The 19943-nt window shown below is 34.7% G+C and overlaps 1 protein-coding gene across 3 annotated transcripts in view; it reads right to left on the bottom strand.

Moving 5' to 3' along the window:
- LOC138695049 (uncharacterized) overlaps positions 1–19943 on the bottom strand; it is a 466263-nt gene that overhangs the window by 169589 nt on the left and 276731 nt on the right. The window lies entirely within an intron of this gene.

Genomic DNA, 19943 nt, shown 5'->3' with positions numbered 1-19943 from the left:
ACAAGTAGAAATCGAGAGGGTTCAGATCAGGTGAGCGTGGAGCCCAAGCAATTGGGCCACCTCTACCTATCCATCGATCAGGAAACCTTCGATCCAAGTACCGGCGAGCCGTACGACTGAAGTGTGCAGGAGCGCCATCATGCAAGAAGTGAATGTGTTGACGATTGATCAGTGGAATGTCTTCTAAAACATGAGGTATGGTTCCGGTGAATTTCAATGTTGTGAAGGCCATAACTCGGAAATAAAGCATTTCCGGACACATGTTGTAATGAACTATTTTGATTGTCTACATGTGGGAAATACATACCTGAAATTACGCCCCGTATTTTTGAAACACCCTGTATAAAATGTCTTCCACGGGTGTTAACAGAAAACATGTTGTGCTAAGTATAGAAAAAAATGGAAATAATTCAATGTTTTGAGAAAGAGAAATTGACGCATCTCGCATCATAATACGAGACTGGAATTATAACTGCGCGATTTAATAAAAAAAAAAAAAAAAACAAGGATAAAGTGTAAAAAAATGTATGTAAATCTACAACTTGACACCTCCTTTATTCCTATCTTCCTGAGACATTCATTACAAAGGCTTCCTTGTCCCTTAAAAACCCATCATTTACAACCAGACTTAAATTGATGAACTTCTGATCTACTACCTTGCGGGTTAAATACAAGACCATGGAGGAAATTACAAAATCTTTTATGGTACGGATTATCCGATTTTTTCGATTAACCATTCAGTCCATCCCCTTCATTACCACGGATAATAGAGGTTCTACTGTATCTGAAATCTGAACAGTTAAAAGACTCTGTATATTTTTGGTCTCCTGTTATTTCATCTTGAAGTACCACAGAAACCTCAATTTTTTTTTAAGTAAATAGGGAATAATCACAAAACTCTTAGGTATGATATAATTAACGCAAATTTATTCTTCTTATGTTCCGAGGTATTTAAACCAGAAGTCGACCTGGTTGGCGAGTTGGTATAGCGCTGGCCTTCTACGCCCAAGGTTGCGGGTTCGATCCCGGGCCAGGTCGATGGCATTTAAGTGTGCTTAAATGCGACAGGCTCATTTCAGTAGATTTACTGGCATGTAAAGGAACTCCTGCGGGACAAAATTCCGGCACATCCAGCGACGCTGATATAACCTCTGCAGTTGCGAGCGTCGTTAAATAAAACATAACATTTTAAAATCAGAACAGTGACTCTAATTAAGACAAGAACTCTGACCTTCTGCCCTGTATTCGGAATGCTGGAGGGGCTGAACCCATCACAATTACCTGCTTATCATGACGTAATGAAATATTATCTGTGGATCAAAAATTAATTAAAATTTATTTATTTGTTTATTTATTTATTTAACCTGGTAGAGGTAAGGCCATCAGGCCTTCTCTTCCCCTCTACCAGGGGATTACAACTACAATTTTAAGAATACAATTACATTTAATATTAAATTTACAAACACAATAAAAATCAAAGTACTAAAAGATTAACTGATTAATAAAAGCTAGACAGTTTATTGTAAAAGTTAAGAAGAGAGAAGCATTTCTTTTATTGATTAAGTAAAAATTAAACCTACTCTATGCAATAAGAAAATGCTTAATAAGCTTGCTTTTGAACGCTACTAAATTCCGACAGTCTCTGATGTCACTGGGTAGGGTATTCCACAAGCGCGAGAGCGAGATTGTGTATGATGATGAATACGATGATGTCTTACGTGTTGGTATGGCTAGTATGCGGCTATTTTGCGTGCGTGTGAAAAGATTATGATATGATGACAGGTAACTGAAACGGGAGGCAAGGTAGGTAGGTGTAGAAGTGTGAAGGACTTGGAAAAGAAGAACAAGAGAATGAAGATTTCTACGTTGTGTTAAGCCGTAGCCAGTTTAGAGTTTGGAACGATGGGGTAATGTGATCAGCGCGACGGACATCGCAGACGAAGCGAACACAAGAATTATGAACACGTTGTAATCTTTGCGACTGGTTGACGTTGAGGTCAGTCAGTAGAAAATCACGATAATCGAAGTGGAGCATTACTAGTGTTTCCACTAAAATCTGACTTCAAATCAAAAGAATCTATTATTGGAGAGATTTCAGCTAGAGTCGCTATCAAAACTAAAGAAATCCTGGTAAAGGCATCTATTCCGACAGTTAGTCATACAAGAATATTACAACTGATTCGTGCTAACCATGATCAATACAGAACAATACTGTATATTGCAGCCCCAATTTAGAGGTTCCAAATAAAGTTTAAATATGTGATTTTTCAGCAATTCACTAGCTATATAATGGAAAACAAAATAATATAACAAATATACAAAAAGGCAAAAAAATTATAGGCCCTAATTTTAAGAAACTTCAAAGTCCTTGTGACACCTCAAAAATTAAATATATGAACTCCATATTTTTCACATTTCTAAGTTAAGTGAAAAGATAGCTTTCTGCAACTATTACATTTAGAAAACAGATAAAAAACAATTTCATGTATAAATTTACTTCAACCTACTAAATAGCTCTGCCTTGTTCTTACACCGCATTGAATTGTAAGTCGGTAAAAAGGAGGAGATTAGCCTAAATTAATAATAATAATAATAATAATAATAATAATAATAATAATAATAATAACAACCAGTGAGTGTATCAAGAGAAAATCGCTGCTGGAATACAGCAGAGCCCAAAACTAATAATAATACTTACTTTCTTTTAAGGAACGCGGAGGTTCATTGCCACCCTCACATAAGCCCGCCATTGGTCCCTATCCTGAGCAAGATTAATCCATTCTCTATCATCATATCCCACCTCCCTCAAATCCATTTTAATATTATCTTCCCATCTACATCTCGGCCTCCCCAAAGGTCTTTTTCCCTCCGGCCTCCCAACTAACACTCTGTATGCATTTCTGGATTCGCTCATGCGTGCTACATGCCCTGCCCATCTGAAACGTCTGGATTTAATGTTCCTAATTATGTCAGGTGAAGAATACAATGCGTGGAGTTGTGTTGTGTAACTTTCTCCATTCTCCTCTAACTTCATCCCTCTTAGCCCCAAATATTTACCTAAGCACCTTATTCTCAAACACCCTTAACCTATGTTCCTCTCTCAAAGTGAGAGTCCAAGTTTCACAACCATAAAGAACAACCGGTAATATAACTGTTTTATAAATTCTAACTTTCATATTTTTTGACAGCAGACTGGATCATAAAAGCTTCTCAACCGAATAATAATAGGCATTTCCCATATTTATTCTGTGTTTAATTTCCTCCGAAGTATCATTTATATTTGTTACTGTTGCTCCCAGGTATTTTAATTTTTCCACCTCTTCACAAGATAAATTTCCAATTTTTATAGTTCCATTTCGTACAAAATTCTCGTCACGAGACATAATCATATACTTCGTCTTTTCGGAATTTACTTCCAAACCGATGCTTTACTTGCTTCAAGTAAAATTTCCGTGTTTTCCCTAATCGTTTGTGGATTTTCTCCTAACATATTCACGTCATCCGCATAGACAAGAAGCTGATGTAACCCGTTCAATTCCAAACCCTCTCTGTTATCCTGGACTTTCGTAATGGCATATTCTAGAGCAAAGTTAAAAAGTAAAGGTGATAGTGCATCTCCTTGCTTTAGCCCACAGTGAATTGGAAACGCATCTGACAGAAACTGACCTATACGAACTCTGCTGTACGTTTCACTGAGACACATTTTAATTAATCGAACTAGTTTCTTGGGAATACCAAATTCAATAAGAATATCATATAAAACTTCTCTCTTAACCGAGTCATATGCCTTTTAAACTAATAATAATAATAATAATAATAATAATAATAATAATAATAATAATAATAATAATAATAATAATAATTGAAGTGTGAATATCATAAAGGAAGTGAATTGTAACGAAGTGCGTAAAACTAACAGAATGTGTCATCGTCATAATCTTTTTTCTTATTCTTGGAGATAGCACTGCTTACACAATGCTCCTTAAATAGACCTAAATTCTGTCCTGTTATGATTATGTCACTTTCTTATTTCAGTTCTCTTGTCAAGTATGGCGTTATTTTCTTTATGCTCGACCATGCCGAAATGTAGTAATTATACACCTGGTAGCAGACCTTTAATGCATGTCATTAAAGTACACCTACTCATTAAAGGTCAGGTCTTTCAGCCAATGACGACTCAGGTTACAACTGTTCAGCCAATGACAGGTCAGCTTTCTACCGTTATAAAACCGCAAGTATCGATTATTCTCGGATATGCAATCGAAAGAGAATTAGCGAAAAAGTCACGGAGGCTGGAAATCCAATACTGTCGCAGAAGGTTATGTTAATTAGCGTTAATTGTAAATAATATTCAAATAAATTCAATTTGTCATCTCGTTTTTCAATGTCTAATTTAATTTCAATGTTATCTCTGTAGGTTCTTATGGCCTAGCAAGGTCAATGTGAACATCTGTTCCTCGGAAAAAATCAATACTTTCGCGTCTGCGCACATCTCACAACATACGGGACATTGGTCAAGGTCTGATACAAAGAAAATTAATAATATCAAGTTAGAAATATGGTCGAGCATAAAAAGTCGTATGAAACTCGCCTATAATAATAATAATAATAATAATAATAATGATTTATTTTAGCTGGCAGAGTTAAGGCCGTAAGGCCTTCTCTTCCACACAACCAGCTCGTTTCATAAATATCCACACTCGCTTCTTAATCACCTTCATTATAGGCTCGTTGCATAATGTACTATTTACGAACATTTTAATCTGAAACTAAATAAACACGTAGCAGGATTCCCGTAATGCACATTATCGGAATAGCTTATTTAGTGCTAAAAGTACGAATATGTCTACCAGATTTATGGCAGCCTGACACTCGGCATCTCTCTGTGCCTCCATTTTAATCTTCCTCCATAATAATGATGCTCAAACTAACAACAGAATCATAAAACTGTGTCACTCCAGCGTGGTTTATGCAACCTAAGATAGTCATTCTTTCCTTATATATCCCACGACCTTATAAAGTTCTGGCGTCGTCTGGAAAACAATAAACAACCTCTTTGGATAATTACCTTGAGCACTAAATCTTGGAATAGTCTTTTAAATTCTGATCCCACTTCATTCTACCGCCGTCGCTCCGCTCCATTTGCATGTCTCTTCATAGTTACCTTCTTCCGTTCACACCATCTATTCCCGGCCCTACACGTTTATTACACCATATAATAAGAACGCTATTCATCTGTTTCTTCCGTTATGTAATGGCGGCTTCAGAATTATTCATATGGTCGTCATAATACTCTTTTGTTTCTGGTTTCTCATACTTATTACGGAAGGCTATCATTTGTAGATTGTCATTTTTATGCGACTTACGCACGTTGGCATGGCGACGGAGTGTTTGAGACAAATGCTCCATAAACTCGTTTATGGTTTTTCGCTACACTAGACTTTCTAAAACTTTTTGAAATTAAAACTACAGACCATTTTAAAAAGTTTTAAAAATTATACTGTTCGTCAGATGTTATTGACCTGAATAACATACTTTTATGCATTAGTGCTTGTAAATCATGACGTAAATGACTCACATTATTATTTATTTAAAAATACTTAAAATGGCTACAAACTCGTTTTGAATTAGTGAGCAGTGTATAAGGCATTTTAAAATGTTCATATAACTAAGGCGAAAAAAATGCATACTTATGTACATATTTTCAAGCGAAAATTTATGTATGTATGTATTTATTAACACTACAATTGGGTATACACCCGGTGGCAGTGATATATAATATACAATAATTACAATTACATGAAATAAAATAAAATGAACCTAAATAAAATAAAATAAAATAAACGTAAATCAATAAATAGTACATCCAATAAACCTAGGACTATAATTAAAAACTATTCTATAATAACGCCTACGATAAGCAAAAGTAAATCTAACTTATAATACTTCTATTTCACCCAACTATTACCAATTTAAATAATTACATATCACCTTAATTAATTACATACCAACTTAATTACATATCATCTTAATTAATTACATATCGCCTTAATTTATTTACATATCAACTAAATTACATATCATCTTAATTAATTACATATCAACTTAATTATTTTACATATCAACTTAATAATTACATATCAACTTAATTAATTATATATAAATTCAATTAAGTATATGACACAACTTAAATAATTACACTGCACCTCCAATTACATTTTCAGTCTAATCTTCTTAACCTTTCCTTAAATGTATTGATTTTAAGAGGACCACCCTGAAAGATTGCCGCAGGTAAGCTGTTCCAGTCTACTACTGTGCGGTTAACAAAAGAAAATTTTGCCACGTCCGTTCTTTGTTTTCTACATTTAAACTTCCTAATATGATCAGCCCTCCCTAAGTATGATGGTGTTGCTAATCTAGCATTGATGTCGGTCCATGCTTTGTGTCCCATTTGTGCCTTAAACAATGCGGTGAGTCTGGTTTTTCGTCGCCTTGATTTGAGAAGTTCCCACCCTAAGTCTTTTACTATCTCCTCACCATGTCCCTTCCCCATATTATGCAAACAATCATTTAATAGGCCCTATTTGAACACGTATACTTGTTAATGCTAATGCATTTATTCATTACTTAAATGAATTGACGTCATATATATTTTTTAATGTCGCGATTCCAAGTTAGCTTTTAGTTATTTTCATAAATGTATAGAATTATTTAAAAGTTACAGCATTTTTTTTTCATTATCGAAACGTTTCTGAATAGGTTTAATTATAAAAAAGTATCACCTTGTTCACTGTGGGGTGATATTTATTTATGCAAATTCAAATATGACGTCATTTTGTTCTCTGACATCGATAGCCCCTCTGGCAGGCTGTGTACAGATAGAAAATTCTCTATTGCATTCATAATAACACTGAATTAGATTAAGTTTCATAATTTTAGGAATATTATGTGAAAAAACGCAGTAATACACACCGGATTAACTTGAAAATCTTCGATTTATTATCGTACATTTCGAAAAATGAAATAATTATACACAAATAATTTGTGAAGAAAGAAGCAGATCCCAAAATAAACCTTGCCAAAGCAACCGAATGAAGCAACTGAATGTTTGTGAAGAAGCCACAATAAACCACGCTAGAATACCTTAAAAAGCTTTGATTTAATTTAGAAATAAACGTTGTCAAGGCGACTAAAGTTAAACAACTGAAAGCAACTACTGCAACTTAAACTCCATTCTTTTGTAAAAGATATTTTCTTTTTATTTATAGGCTATGTAAATCTTATTTTTAACAGAGATTCAGCGTTTTATAAAGTGTCCTAACTTCTGAATAACTTTCGTATGTCATTATAAGTGAGGGAGGAAACACTGGTGGATTATTCAGATGCGTTGTGAGTTTTTACATGGCTATGTACTCTACTTTTTTCTCTAAAAATGGAAAAGTTCAAGTATACCTCATCTGTAAAATCCACCAATGTTTTCTCCATCTAAAACAACTGGCGTTAAACAGCATCTATCTTGACTTCCGTCAGCTGAGTTTAGCTGAAGATACACCTTTAGAAAATTTATGCGTTTTTATATGATGTCACCATCACTGTAAAAGTTCTAAGTTAGATCTACACCTATTTTGAACCTTAAGTACTTCTGTAATATTGAATCCTGTTTTCGTTTAAAACATCACTAACACTATCTAGTGTTGTAAAGAAACTATTCTAGCATTTAATGAAACGTTTTATTAAAATTTGCATTACTGAAACTCAGTTTTGCTAACAACGTCGAAGTCAAACTGAACTGTTTCTAGGTCAAGCCTACTGTTTCCTTTTGTCAGAATTTATGCGTTAGATAAGCTATAAATAGTGCCGTCACATCAATTCTCATCAAGCAATGTTTGAAGGAATACTATTAGTGGTTCGCGAACCGCAGTTTGAGAAATACGGTGCCTGAGTGAAGCCTTTTAATATAGGGCACAGAAGAACTGGTCTGAGGTGCTGTAATAAGAGTAGTGGGTGTTATTCTTCTATGCTAGCTATGAGGGCGAGAGGGGTTCCATTGAAAATGGTTGTATCGTCTTACAAAGTGTAAGTTACTGGGTTACGCTTTGCGTGGCTTACATGCGAAGAATTCTGTCTACCTCGTGAGTTATTTGTGGTAGGCAAGGCAGCTGTGGAACAGGTTTCCTAAGAATACTTCCAGCCACCGGCGTAGCTCAGTCGGTTGAGGTGCTTGCCTTAAGTATTGTTAAAATGAATAGGCCTAGAGGTTCGTAAGATTCCCTTAATGATACAGATTTGTAGACTTTGTAGAAATATTTTGCAGGACGAGGATAAAAAAGCCATGCTATAATGCGAAGAAAATACCCACAGAATTTATGTTTTTTGTGCGAAATACCACCTAAATTAACCACGTTTTTATAATGAAATTTAAGATTTTCATTCACCATAAAATGGTACCCCTAATAATAATAATAATAATAATAATAATAATAATAATAATAATAATAACAGTAATAATAACGTTGTATCTTGCAGTTGTTTCTGTTTTATCTCTTTTTTCATGTATGCAATTCTATGTTTTTTTTTTAACAAATCTGTACTGTCTACTGTAATTGGGGCTTTGCCCTGTTATAGACATAAATAAATAAATTAATAAATAAATAATAGTAACAATAGTAATAATAATTTATATATTTACATTTGGTATTTATGTGCTGGACAACAGCTGTTTACGAATAAAAGTCGAACACAGTGATACAAATTAATACTTACTTACTTACTTACTGGCTTTTAAGGAACCACGAGGTTCATTGCCGCCCTCACATAAGCCCGTCCTCGGTCCCTATCCTGAGCAAGATTAATCCAGTCTTTATCATCATATCCCACCTCCCTCAAATCCATTTTAATATTATCTTCCCATCTACGTCTCGGCCTTCCTAAAGGTATTTTTCCCTCCGGCCTCCCAACTAACACTCTATATGCATTTGTGGATTCCCCATACGTGCTACATGCCCTGCCCATCTCAAACGTCTGGATTTAATATTCCTAATTATGTCAGGTGAAGTATACAATGCGTGCAGCTCTGCGTTGTGTAACTTTCTCCATTCTCCTGTAACTTCATCCCTCTTAGCCCCAAATATTTTCCTAAGCATCTTATTCTCAAACACCCTTAACCTATGTTTCTCTCTCAGAGTGAGAGTCCAAGTTTCACAACCATACAGAAGAACCGGTAATATAACTGTTTTATAAATTCTAACTTTCATATTTTTTGACAGCAGACTGGATGATGGCGCGTCCTCAGGTTGCGGATCGAGGAGACGGCCTCCAGATATGGAGGGTAGCTGTGAATATATTGAATAAGCAGTCGCGGAGAGCCGATGAGGGGTGGTCCTCCAGCTTGGGGGTTGGGCGAAGGGCTAACAACCCATCACCGTAAAAAAACAGCTTGTTACGAATCTTTCTTTCAAATAATAGTAATAGTAATATTAATAATGATAATGATGATAATGGTATTGATGACAATGATAATGAATGATGATGACAAAAGGATAACGATAATAATAATAATAATGATAATGATGATAATGGTATTGATGACGATGACAATGAATGATGATGACAAAAGTATACCGATAATAATAATAATAATGATAATAATGATAATGGTATTGATGACGATGACAATGAATGATGATGACAAAAGTATACCGATAATAATAATAACAATAATAATAATAATAGTAATAATAATATTAATAATGATAATGATATTGATGACGATGACAATGAATGATGATGACAAAAGTATAACGATAATAATAATAATAACAATAATAATAATAGTAATAATAATAATATTAATAATGATAATGATGATAATGGTATTGATGACGATGACAATGAATGATGATGACAAAAGTATAACGATAATAACAATAATAATAATAATAATAATAATAGTAATAATAATAATGATAATAATAATATTAATAATGATAATGATGATAATGGTATTGATGACGATGACAATGAATGATGATGACAAAAGTATAACGATAATAATAATAGTAATAGTAATAATAATAACAATAATAATAATAATAATAGTAATAATAATAATGATAATAATATTAATAATGATAATGATGATAATGGTATTGATGACGATGACAATGAATGATGATGACAAAAGTATAACGATAATAATAATAGTAATAGTAATAATAATAATAATAATAATAATAATAATAATAACACATTTTCATCCTCTCAAGTCTGTACACGCGCGTTGAAGTAAGCTCGCGAAACGATTGTTAAACGTTCCAGACGTGAACATGCTAATAACCCGACCGACGTTATGCATGCAAATCCGTATCTAGGCAACGCGACGGTTGGCAATTCATTCTGTGAATGCTGCAGACACAGTACGTACGTCTATGGCAGCAGAGTTATTCCTAGTTTCTGTTATCGTTTGTCCTCGTATCGGGGAAGCTCTTCAGTTGGAAGGAAATACATCTGCCGATTGCACGTTTCACGTTGCATGTCGCGGACCTGTAAGAGAATTTACAACCTGGTCGATGAAGATTTGTTTGTGTAATATGGCATGTTACAGCTTCTTCGCGAAAGGGAGGTGGAGAAACAATTTTCTGAGTCGTCGTCCGTGATGTTGTGGTTACCGTGCTTGGTTCTGGACAAAAGATTCACGGGTTCGATCCCTGCCGAGGAATTTTAGGCGAGAAAATACCGATTGCCGCTTCCATCGCACGAGGAAATATTTGGATTTAATGTACAGTCCGGGTCAGTTTACTTCATACCCTAAGGTGAAACCTAACCATTTTTCCCCCATTACTACATAATATGATAGTGGATTGTGGTGATTTTCTACTTTGCAGGTTGAATTTTCTTTTGCCAACTTCGTTTCGAATTTCGATACTGACAAATACTACAAATGGTAGTGATTTTGTAACTGGTATGTTGGCAGCTGAGACAAGTATCGATATTGGATTTCAGAGCCGGTTACTGGAAGCTAGAGATATTTGAACATACTAATAATTAATTAATATCAGTATTAATATTAATACATAATAGTTATTTTATGTGTTCCGTTATGGTTATAATTCAAGACTACAGTCACGTAAGTTTTCGGAGTTAGTACTAATAATTTCATGTGATCAAACAGAATACATTTTTAGGTTAGGTCTCGTGAGTCAATTGTTTAGTCAAACCAATGAATTTCGTATTACTAGACAAAATACTTGACTTGTTGATCCCATTCTCGTATAGTTTGCGTACGAAAATATGTTACAAATTATTGAATTATTTAGAATAACTTTCCAACATAAAGTACGGTAAGTAAATAAGTCATTTAGTATGTAGGATCGTGTGATATCTGGTAACAGTTGGCAACAATGACAAGACGGCGATATTGGCTGTTTAGGAACTGTTCTTATGTGACCCTCACTATACATGGTTTCCAAAAGTAAGATGTAAATTTAATTGCTCACATTTTCTACACAATCTTTAAAATTCTGGCACTGGTTCATTGCACAAGATATGGGATTTTTTTCATCACCGTCCGTTACCATAACTTCATTGTAGATGTCTGTGTCCACCATTTTGTTCTTGTACAAGTAACAACCTCTCTTCAATGCTGTATACAGCAGCTCTAAGTTTGTGTTCTGGAATATCTGCCACAGTGTGTGCGATGGAGCCCTTCAACTCATCAATTGTCGTAGGTTTGTTCAAGAACACCATTTCCTTCAGATAGCCCCACAATGAATAACATGCTGGGTTAATATCTGGCGATCTTGCAGGCCAAGTTACTGGAAAGTGTCTATCGTACTGATAACACGACCACCTGAACTAGCCTACTGATAACACGACCACCTGAACAATCAGAAACAAACTCGTTGTCATGGTGATGCAAAAATTCCAATCCTTATGTAATAAGTCAGTGCCAGAAATTTTAAGATTGCGTAGAAAATATGAGCAATTAAATTTACCTCTTACTTTTGAAAAACTTTATAGGCTATAGTTAAGATTAAAATGGGAATGGAACTTCGCCTTTTTCCAACAGGATTCTGCGACAGCACATGCAGCTCAATACACTATGTTCGAGCCTCAGTATTTGAGGATAGAATTATCAGCAAGAATGTGTGGCTTAAAATCGAAAGGCAGATTAGTAGGTATCATATGAATACGCGAGATAAAAACATCTTCTCAAGAATTCAGTTGGATAAAATACAGCCTGCTCACTATCTACAACTATATCGAGAAACTCATACTACGGTCCTGGACTGCGGAAAGATGCTTATTGCATGAATTGTCTAAGTTTTGGCCTTCATGATATATCAATAATGTTTTCGTGCTCTTTCTTCCACGGCCTCGTAAAAGTCGATGTTGAATACAACAGACAATAATAAAGAACAATTGACTGTAGAAGATTGCATTTACTATTATACATGAATGTTTGATCGTATATAATTTTATTTTTTTGTTTTTTTTTTTATTAATTTAATGTCCATTTGTCCGATTTTAATGTAGCCTATGTTCTTCTCCTAGTTGTGAAGGTTAAATGTACAAACTTTGGCAACTATCGGTCAAAGCGTGTAGATTTGTATATAGTACATACATACATACATACATACATACATACATACATACATACATAGCCACATTGACTTTTATATATGAGATGTAAGAAAGCATTAATTTATTAATAAAAGAGTAGATTTATTTATGTATGAAGACATTTGTATGAAATTAAAATAAAACCGCCATTTCGTTCGGAATTCTTTAATAACCTTCGAAATTAAGAAGGTTATAGCGCCCAAAAAAAACATTATGGGAGTACATTTGCGAAGCTAGAATGCAATAACCCTCACAAGAACAACATGAACGTCTTTCATTTGTTACATTTTGAAATTAACGTTACCACAGCAACTGAACTGAAAACAATAATCCTGGCGTTAAACTCCGTTGTTTTGTTAGTGGAATTGTGTTTATATTCTTAAGTAAACATTATTTTGTACCAAAGTTCCAGGGATTTCGAAAATGCTCTATTGAATAAACCCATACCGATACGTATATCCCAGCTATATTCCATAGATTAATAGTTTTGCCATAGAGATTGCTAATGTCTGTGTTATTCTGATTGTTGTAAAACCATGGATGTTGGTTACCGTACAAGAACATTAATTTCCGCTCTAGGAAGATCCAGGCAGACTCGGCATTCTCTACTGCGGTTACATTCGCATTAATGCAGAGCATTGCTGGGGTATTTATTATTTTATTGTACGTGAAAGGATTAATGTACAAAGCAATAAGAACACAAAACGCAGCTCTGGATGTGCTGTTTTGTTTTAATGGGAATTGTGCCGTATTTGCTCCTGTAAATGTTATGTAGTTCATCTGCAGAGATCATATACAGTTTTGGGTTAGCTGGATGGTCGTTATTTGTCGATAAAGTGGATTCAAATAATTTATATTGCGTGAAAGTTCTACTGTGGAGATTATAGTCGTGGTACAGTCTGTTTGAAAAGATGTTAATATTTTATGTCCTATAATTCGAGTGGACAGAGGCTCGAGTTGCAACAAGAGAGTAAGATTTTATTTCTTTTACATAGAGAGTAGGTGGATATCTCTTGTTTGCCATGTGTTGTCTCAGCCGGCGTTCGAGGAATGCTATGAAATGATGACGAAGTGGAGGAATGTTGACGGAATGATTTAGATGCCTAATATAGAAACGGGAGAATCCCGAGAAAAACCCCAACTGCGAACTTATCCGACACAAGTGTCATTATAGATTTTTCAATTTAAAAATCCCAGGGGTGACCGGGATTCAAACTTAGGACCGCCTGTGTGACAGGCTGAAGGTCTAACCGCAGGAGCTCTGTTAGGGGAGACCCGGGCAAAGAGAATAATGCATATTTCTTAGAAACGGCAACAGGTAGCGCTTTCTGCTATGTTGGGGAAGAATCCCTACCAGATTTTGCTGTTGGAACTGACTTGTCGTCATTCTAGCTAGTGAGAGAAGAAGTCAGCGTGTGTTTGAAGAAAATTGACTATTTTCTTAAAATATTTCGAGGTAAGAGAAACAAATGTACAACGCACAATACTGCAGAAACTTTTTGTTATGTGATAGTAATATATAGGCGATACGATTACTTCTAAAGTGCCATACTTACGAAGAAGGTTATTGACGTTTATGTTTGTATATCCTTAAATGAAAAGCGAAGTGGCGTCTGTAGACAAAGTGAATAGGGCAAAGTGGATAACTTATCCGCTTTGCCCTGCCACCTTTATTTGACTATATAAGTGTTAGCTGTATATTTGTATGTATTTGTCTATTGTAATAAAGCGTGTTAGATCATTTTACATAATGGAGGCATTAAGTCACACTAATTAAATTATAAATCAGTAACACTGATCTTAATTTTTACCTAAAAAGATCGTAATGTGTTTTCAGATGGTTTAATTTTTCAAACGGAAGACGGAGCAAGCCAAATGGTCTGAAGAAGCCATGAAGAAAGCACTTGAAGAAATAAAATCTTCCTATCAGTGGTTCTGCTATCTGGCCGTACAACCATAACGTGTTTGTTGATGAAGATTTTGCTCCAGATCAACTTACAGATCGCCCACTTGAGATAGAAATCAGCGAAACGACAGCTGGCTCAGATTTAACAAATTCTGCGGTGCCAGCTTCTTCAGCGGCTGAAGAAACAGTTAATGCTCACTCAGAATCAACCACCTCTGTGATGTTATCTTCAGAGATTGAAGGAATATTCAATACATCAATTACACTCAGATTTTAAGTTCCGGTTACACCAAAACCCTCAACATCGTCAGCAAGAGAATCCAAGTCAGTTCTTTTGATTTAGACCAGTGCCAGAAGTGGATGCTCGAAAGGTACGAGTTCAACGAAGAAAATGTCAGCGCTCTGAAGCTCTTACATCTATACCGATTAAAAACGTTGATAGAGGAGTAACTTATGGCCAGGAGCAAAAGCAGAAGTAATCCAAGTCTTCAGTGCCAGTGAAACGTCGACTTGTTCAAATTTGTATTTTGTACTAATCTAACGTGGTATAATAGATTGTAAATAACATATCCTATCGTCTAATATAACTCATTAACATCGTGTTTATGTGTTGATTTAATTGTATTATCAGTGAATAAAAATTAAATAGAAATTTGAAAATGTTATAGGGATATTCACTTTGCCCGGATTAATTATTCTTTTTGTCCGTGTACCCGGGCAAAGCGAATAATTAACTATATTTCCTTTCTCAAATCATATCACTGTCCGTAGGTACGAGAAACGAATTACTGTTTTTTATATATGTGGACAACATGTGTTACAACCAATGTCATGAAGATTTTATTTCGGGAGCACCAAAATATAGCCTGTGGCATTGTTTGTTCTTAGCTTATCCGCTTTGCCCGGGTTTCCCCTATTATTAACTTACAACATTGTATAAGCTTTCTTTTGTTTCTGGCTGAGTGGAAGAGAAGGCCTGATGGCCTTAACTCCTTCAAAATAAGCACATTATTATTATTCCTGTGTAGATTTTACATGCAATCATATGGATTTCCTCATATTCCATGTCATTTTTTTAATTCGCTCTATTTCCGTAACGGCTAATTCTTTTAAATAGCTTTAAGTCCAAATATTTTTGTCTGATTAGGTTTAAAATATTAGGCATAAATAGGTAATAACAATTTAAAGAAATCTCCAGACTAGCCGGCCCGGGTTCGATTCCCGGCGGGGTCGGAAATTTTCATGTTATATTAATTTTTCAGAGTACAGTAATTCTTGTAGATACGTATAGGCCTATTCAAGTCATGATTATTTACGAGAGAAGTTTTTTTGATTGGGTGTACGAGGTAGGTAGGCTATATTGTGTAAATAAGAATTCATCTGACAGATTTTTTTTTCATAGATATGACGTCTGTATCACTCCTTTTATCGCTTTAATTTTGGGAAGGAAGAGAATGAAAAAAAAAAAAAAACATTGGATGAAATGTTTAATAATTATTAATTTTTATGTAGGGTCTATTTAAAGTAAGAACGCACTGGTATTAACATTTTAGTAAAACTATTTATCTTTCATGTGAAGTATTTCTGGCTGAATTGACTCGTAGATACTGAATACGAACAAAGGAGAACGAAGGTAGGCATTTAATGTTCCGAGAAATTTAATCTAAACACAGATATTTTCTCTTTTGAATGTCAGAGCGGTTTGTATAACATTAGAGTTTCCTGTCGCGTGTAATTACATTTCGAGACAACTGAGTTGCAATAACTTAGTTATTCCAATTCTTTGGTTTCGTATTTTCACAGTTTTTTGTTTTCCGTCTTCCTCGTCTCTAGGAAAAAGATTTTCTCGGTCACTGCGCTGTTTTGAATATTGTCTACGACATTCACTTCCCACGCCCTCTTTACTCTTCGCTCTTAACTATTTTAACTGCTCTTTCGCACTGTATGTCAAACGTCAGCCAGTGACGTAACAAAAGGAGTAATAATAAAAACATTCAAGTCATGTGATTCAATTATAACGCAATTCTTCATGTATAAGTGATCTGAAGTACTGTCTAGAAAAGTTCGTAGAATGTAGGTTTACGAGATCGGCCTTTACACCATAGAACAGGCATGTCAATTGATGCCCACAGGAGCAAGCGCGCGCTTTAGAGCCCAGGCGAGTCTGAGCGCTTTACAGCGGAAAGGAAAGAGACAGACGAAAGAGGTGGTATATGTCGCTTGGTCGAGCTATATTCAGGGATGGCCAGCACCTGATTCAATGGATAAAGGGAAGAGAACTTATTAAAACTGTATCCATGGTAATTTTTAGATTTGCCTGGGAAGTATAAGTGCATTATAAGAATGTAAGTTTTATTTTTAATGCTCATTTTTCACAAGTTTGTTTTTTTTTTATTCGAAAGAAATATTTTCTCAACTTTTCGTATAGAAAAGTGAAATTTTCAGGTATAGACCTATTTATTTAGTAACCTTACAGAATGTTTTCGTAAATCTAATATACCGGATATACGTATTACTGAAGATAGTGTATTGAAAATTTTGAAAATATTCGCATGGAAATTGTTTGTAAGGAAATGAATTAACAAAGCAACTACTGTTACATCATAAGCAAAAGATACGTGCCCATGTGTTGTAAAAATATCAGCTCTATAGCTTCAGTAGATTTATAGAAAATAATTTAATATTCTGATGATAGGAAGTTGCTCACAAATATCACCTTAAAAGCATAATGCGATAAGAGTTTTGTTATGTAATATCAGTTACACTTAAAACAGATACAGTACCTAGATAACTTTGCTTTGTACTGTAATATTGTTTTGATTAGTTTATTGCTTACTTTTGTAAGGCTAAAGATACCATCAATATAAATTCCAACTTATCATGTCATACTCAATCTCTTTCTTTGGAATATCACTTTCTTTATGAATGATGTGTTTCATCCACTTAATACAGTATAATATTATACTACTATGGAATTTAAGTGAATATTCCTTCTTAACTCTCTATTATGTTATTAAGATTTAAAACACAAGTGCAATATTAAGAAATCAGTGTTAGTACTTTTGTTTACCAGACAATATAGATAATATTAAACAGAAAGAAACCATATAAAAATAACGACATAAAATTTCCCGTTCCGTTTGAAGTTTGTGCACCACTGTTTTCTTAATCCAACAGGTTGCTTATTCATATACACAACCCTTCCTCTTTCCATACTTAGCGCTTGCTGCCCGCGCACGACGTCAAGGTCAGAAAAATGCGCTTGCTTTGACATCACTACCATAGAACTTCACGTCCACTATCTGGGAGAGATTCAAACCCAAGAACGTGGTTGCCACGCAACGTCAAAGCTGAGTTTCAATCTTTACAGCAACCGGTTGCGATTCCCCTTCTGTTCCTTAATTTCCAAATTCTTAATCTCTACAATGCTAGACTCATCCGTTCCTCCCTGGGGTTGACTCTTATGTACTCTTCTTGTACCCATAAGATTTTCATTTCTCTGTAATCACTTAATGACCGTAAATCCGTTTAAATTACATTTTGTACTTCGCTATCTCTCGTTTATAACTTTACATATTAAATTTATATTCATTGAAAAAAAATCCCTGCAATACTTCATTTATGACTAATCTGTTTTTTTTTTTTTTTTGTTCTATTTCCCTTAGTCAGTTCAATTTTATTTTTGCGGTAAGCAGAAACCTTATACATTTTTTCACAATATACGATCATTCTCCTATCTCCATAATGTAACTTAAATATTTAATTTTCTTAACCAAAATAGCCTCCATATTATTATCCGTACTCATTTCAAATCTTGCCGCCATATTTAAGGAATTCCATAGAATATTTTTCTTCTTTTTTCTTCAAAATGTTGATATTATATTCGGGATAAGTAATTTTCCCAAAACGCTATATTATATTAGGTTAATACATGTTATATTTATTTACACATACCTTACTATAGCCTTGAATTATAACCACAACGCAACACAAAATACCTATTATGTATTTATATTATTACTGATATTAATTAATATTATTAGTATGTTCAAATTTCACTAGCTTCCAGTAACCGGCTCAGAAATCTAGTACAATTTTAATTTCATGGAACTCCAGTACCGACAACGTGTCTCAGCTGCCAACATAACAGTTACAAAATCACTACTATTTGTAGTGCCGGTATTTGTCAGTATCGAAATTCGAAACGAAGTTGGCAAAATAAAATTCAACCTGTAAACTAGAAAATCATCACAATCCACTAACATATTATGTAGTAATGGGGGAAAAATGGTTAGGTTTCACCCTTAGGGTGTGAAGTAAGCTGACCCGAATTAATAAATGATAGGCCTATAACAGAAATGGAGCAAGATAAATTAATCATAACAGGTAGGAGAGAGTCCATTCATAGAACTCTGTCGCCTTCATTAAACCAATAGCCGAATTCTTAATGAGCTAATCTTTTAACAGATATAAATAGGATGTAGGCCCTAGCTCTGAAACTTCATTTTATCATTTCTTATTAGTAATGTAATTGTTCAAGCCCATGAACAGAATTTTAAGGCATTGCCTTTCTTAGTTAAAATAATAAATCGTTAGCTGGTCCATTGATGACTACTTTCCCCTAAGTAATAAAAATAATTAATCAAGTAAATAAATAGCCGAACGCTGTACAATGTGGCATAAGATGGACGAATTGTTAAAAATAATGTGAATGACCGCTATTAGTCGTTGAGTAGCCGGAGTTGTGTGTGACTGATCAAGTTGTTGTCCTTAAGTTAGTCGCAGCGGTTAAGAAACTATCCTAGGAAAGAGTGAAGAAAAAAAAAAGCTCGTGTCATTTACGTTATATTGTTCATCGCCGGGGATTTTTCACGTGCTGCGGAACTACTTACCAACAAGGAGGCAGCGCTTTTAATAATGCATTGGATGGGGTGCACCTCCGAGGTGCAGAATTTAAACGACGCCCTCATCTTCCAGGATCCATTATCATGCTCTCCGCTACATTATATCTCTTCGGCACTCAAGTCTCTTCACTCAGCTTCTCGCTCCACCTGGGGGATGCTGACTAGGCTAGAGTCAGAATATCGAAAGAATGAACTTGACAGACAGCTCGGGGTTTAAAGAGTTGCCAAGTCTATCACGTGAATCCCTGAGCCTAATAGACTGTCTAGACTAGTGGTTCCTAAACGTTTTGAAGGAGCGACCCACTTTTGGGCTAGAGATTTCTTTGCGACACTACGTACTGGTACTTGGCACTATTCGTAAAATATAAATCCATAGAAAATCGCAAATATTAATTCGTATTTCCATCAATTTATACATTCATGGTCCGTCGGTATACCCATTTATTCTCACATCCACTATTCATTTTCCATTCATTCATCAATTCATCTGCCCACTTATTAATTAATTAATT

This window comes from Periplaneta americana, chromosome 2 (genome assembly GCF_040183065.1).
Source record: "Periplaneta americana isolate PAMFEO1 chromosome 2, P.americana_PAMFEO1_priV1, whole genome shotgun sequence".
In the NCBI taxonomy this organism is placed as follows: domain Eukaryota; kingdom Metazoa; phylum Arthropoda; class Insecta; order Blattodea; family Blattidae; genus Periplaneta; species Periplaneta americana.
The sequence above is the reverse complement of the archived record's forward strand: the minus strand, read 5'-3'. Positions and strand labels throughout refer to the sequence as shown.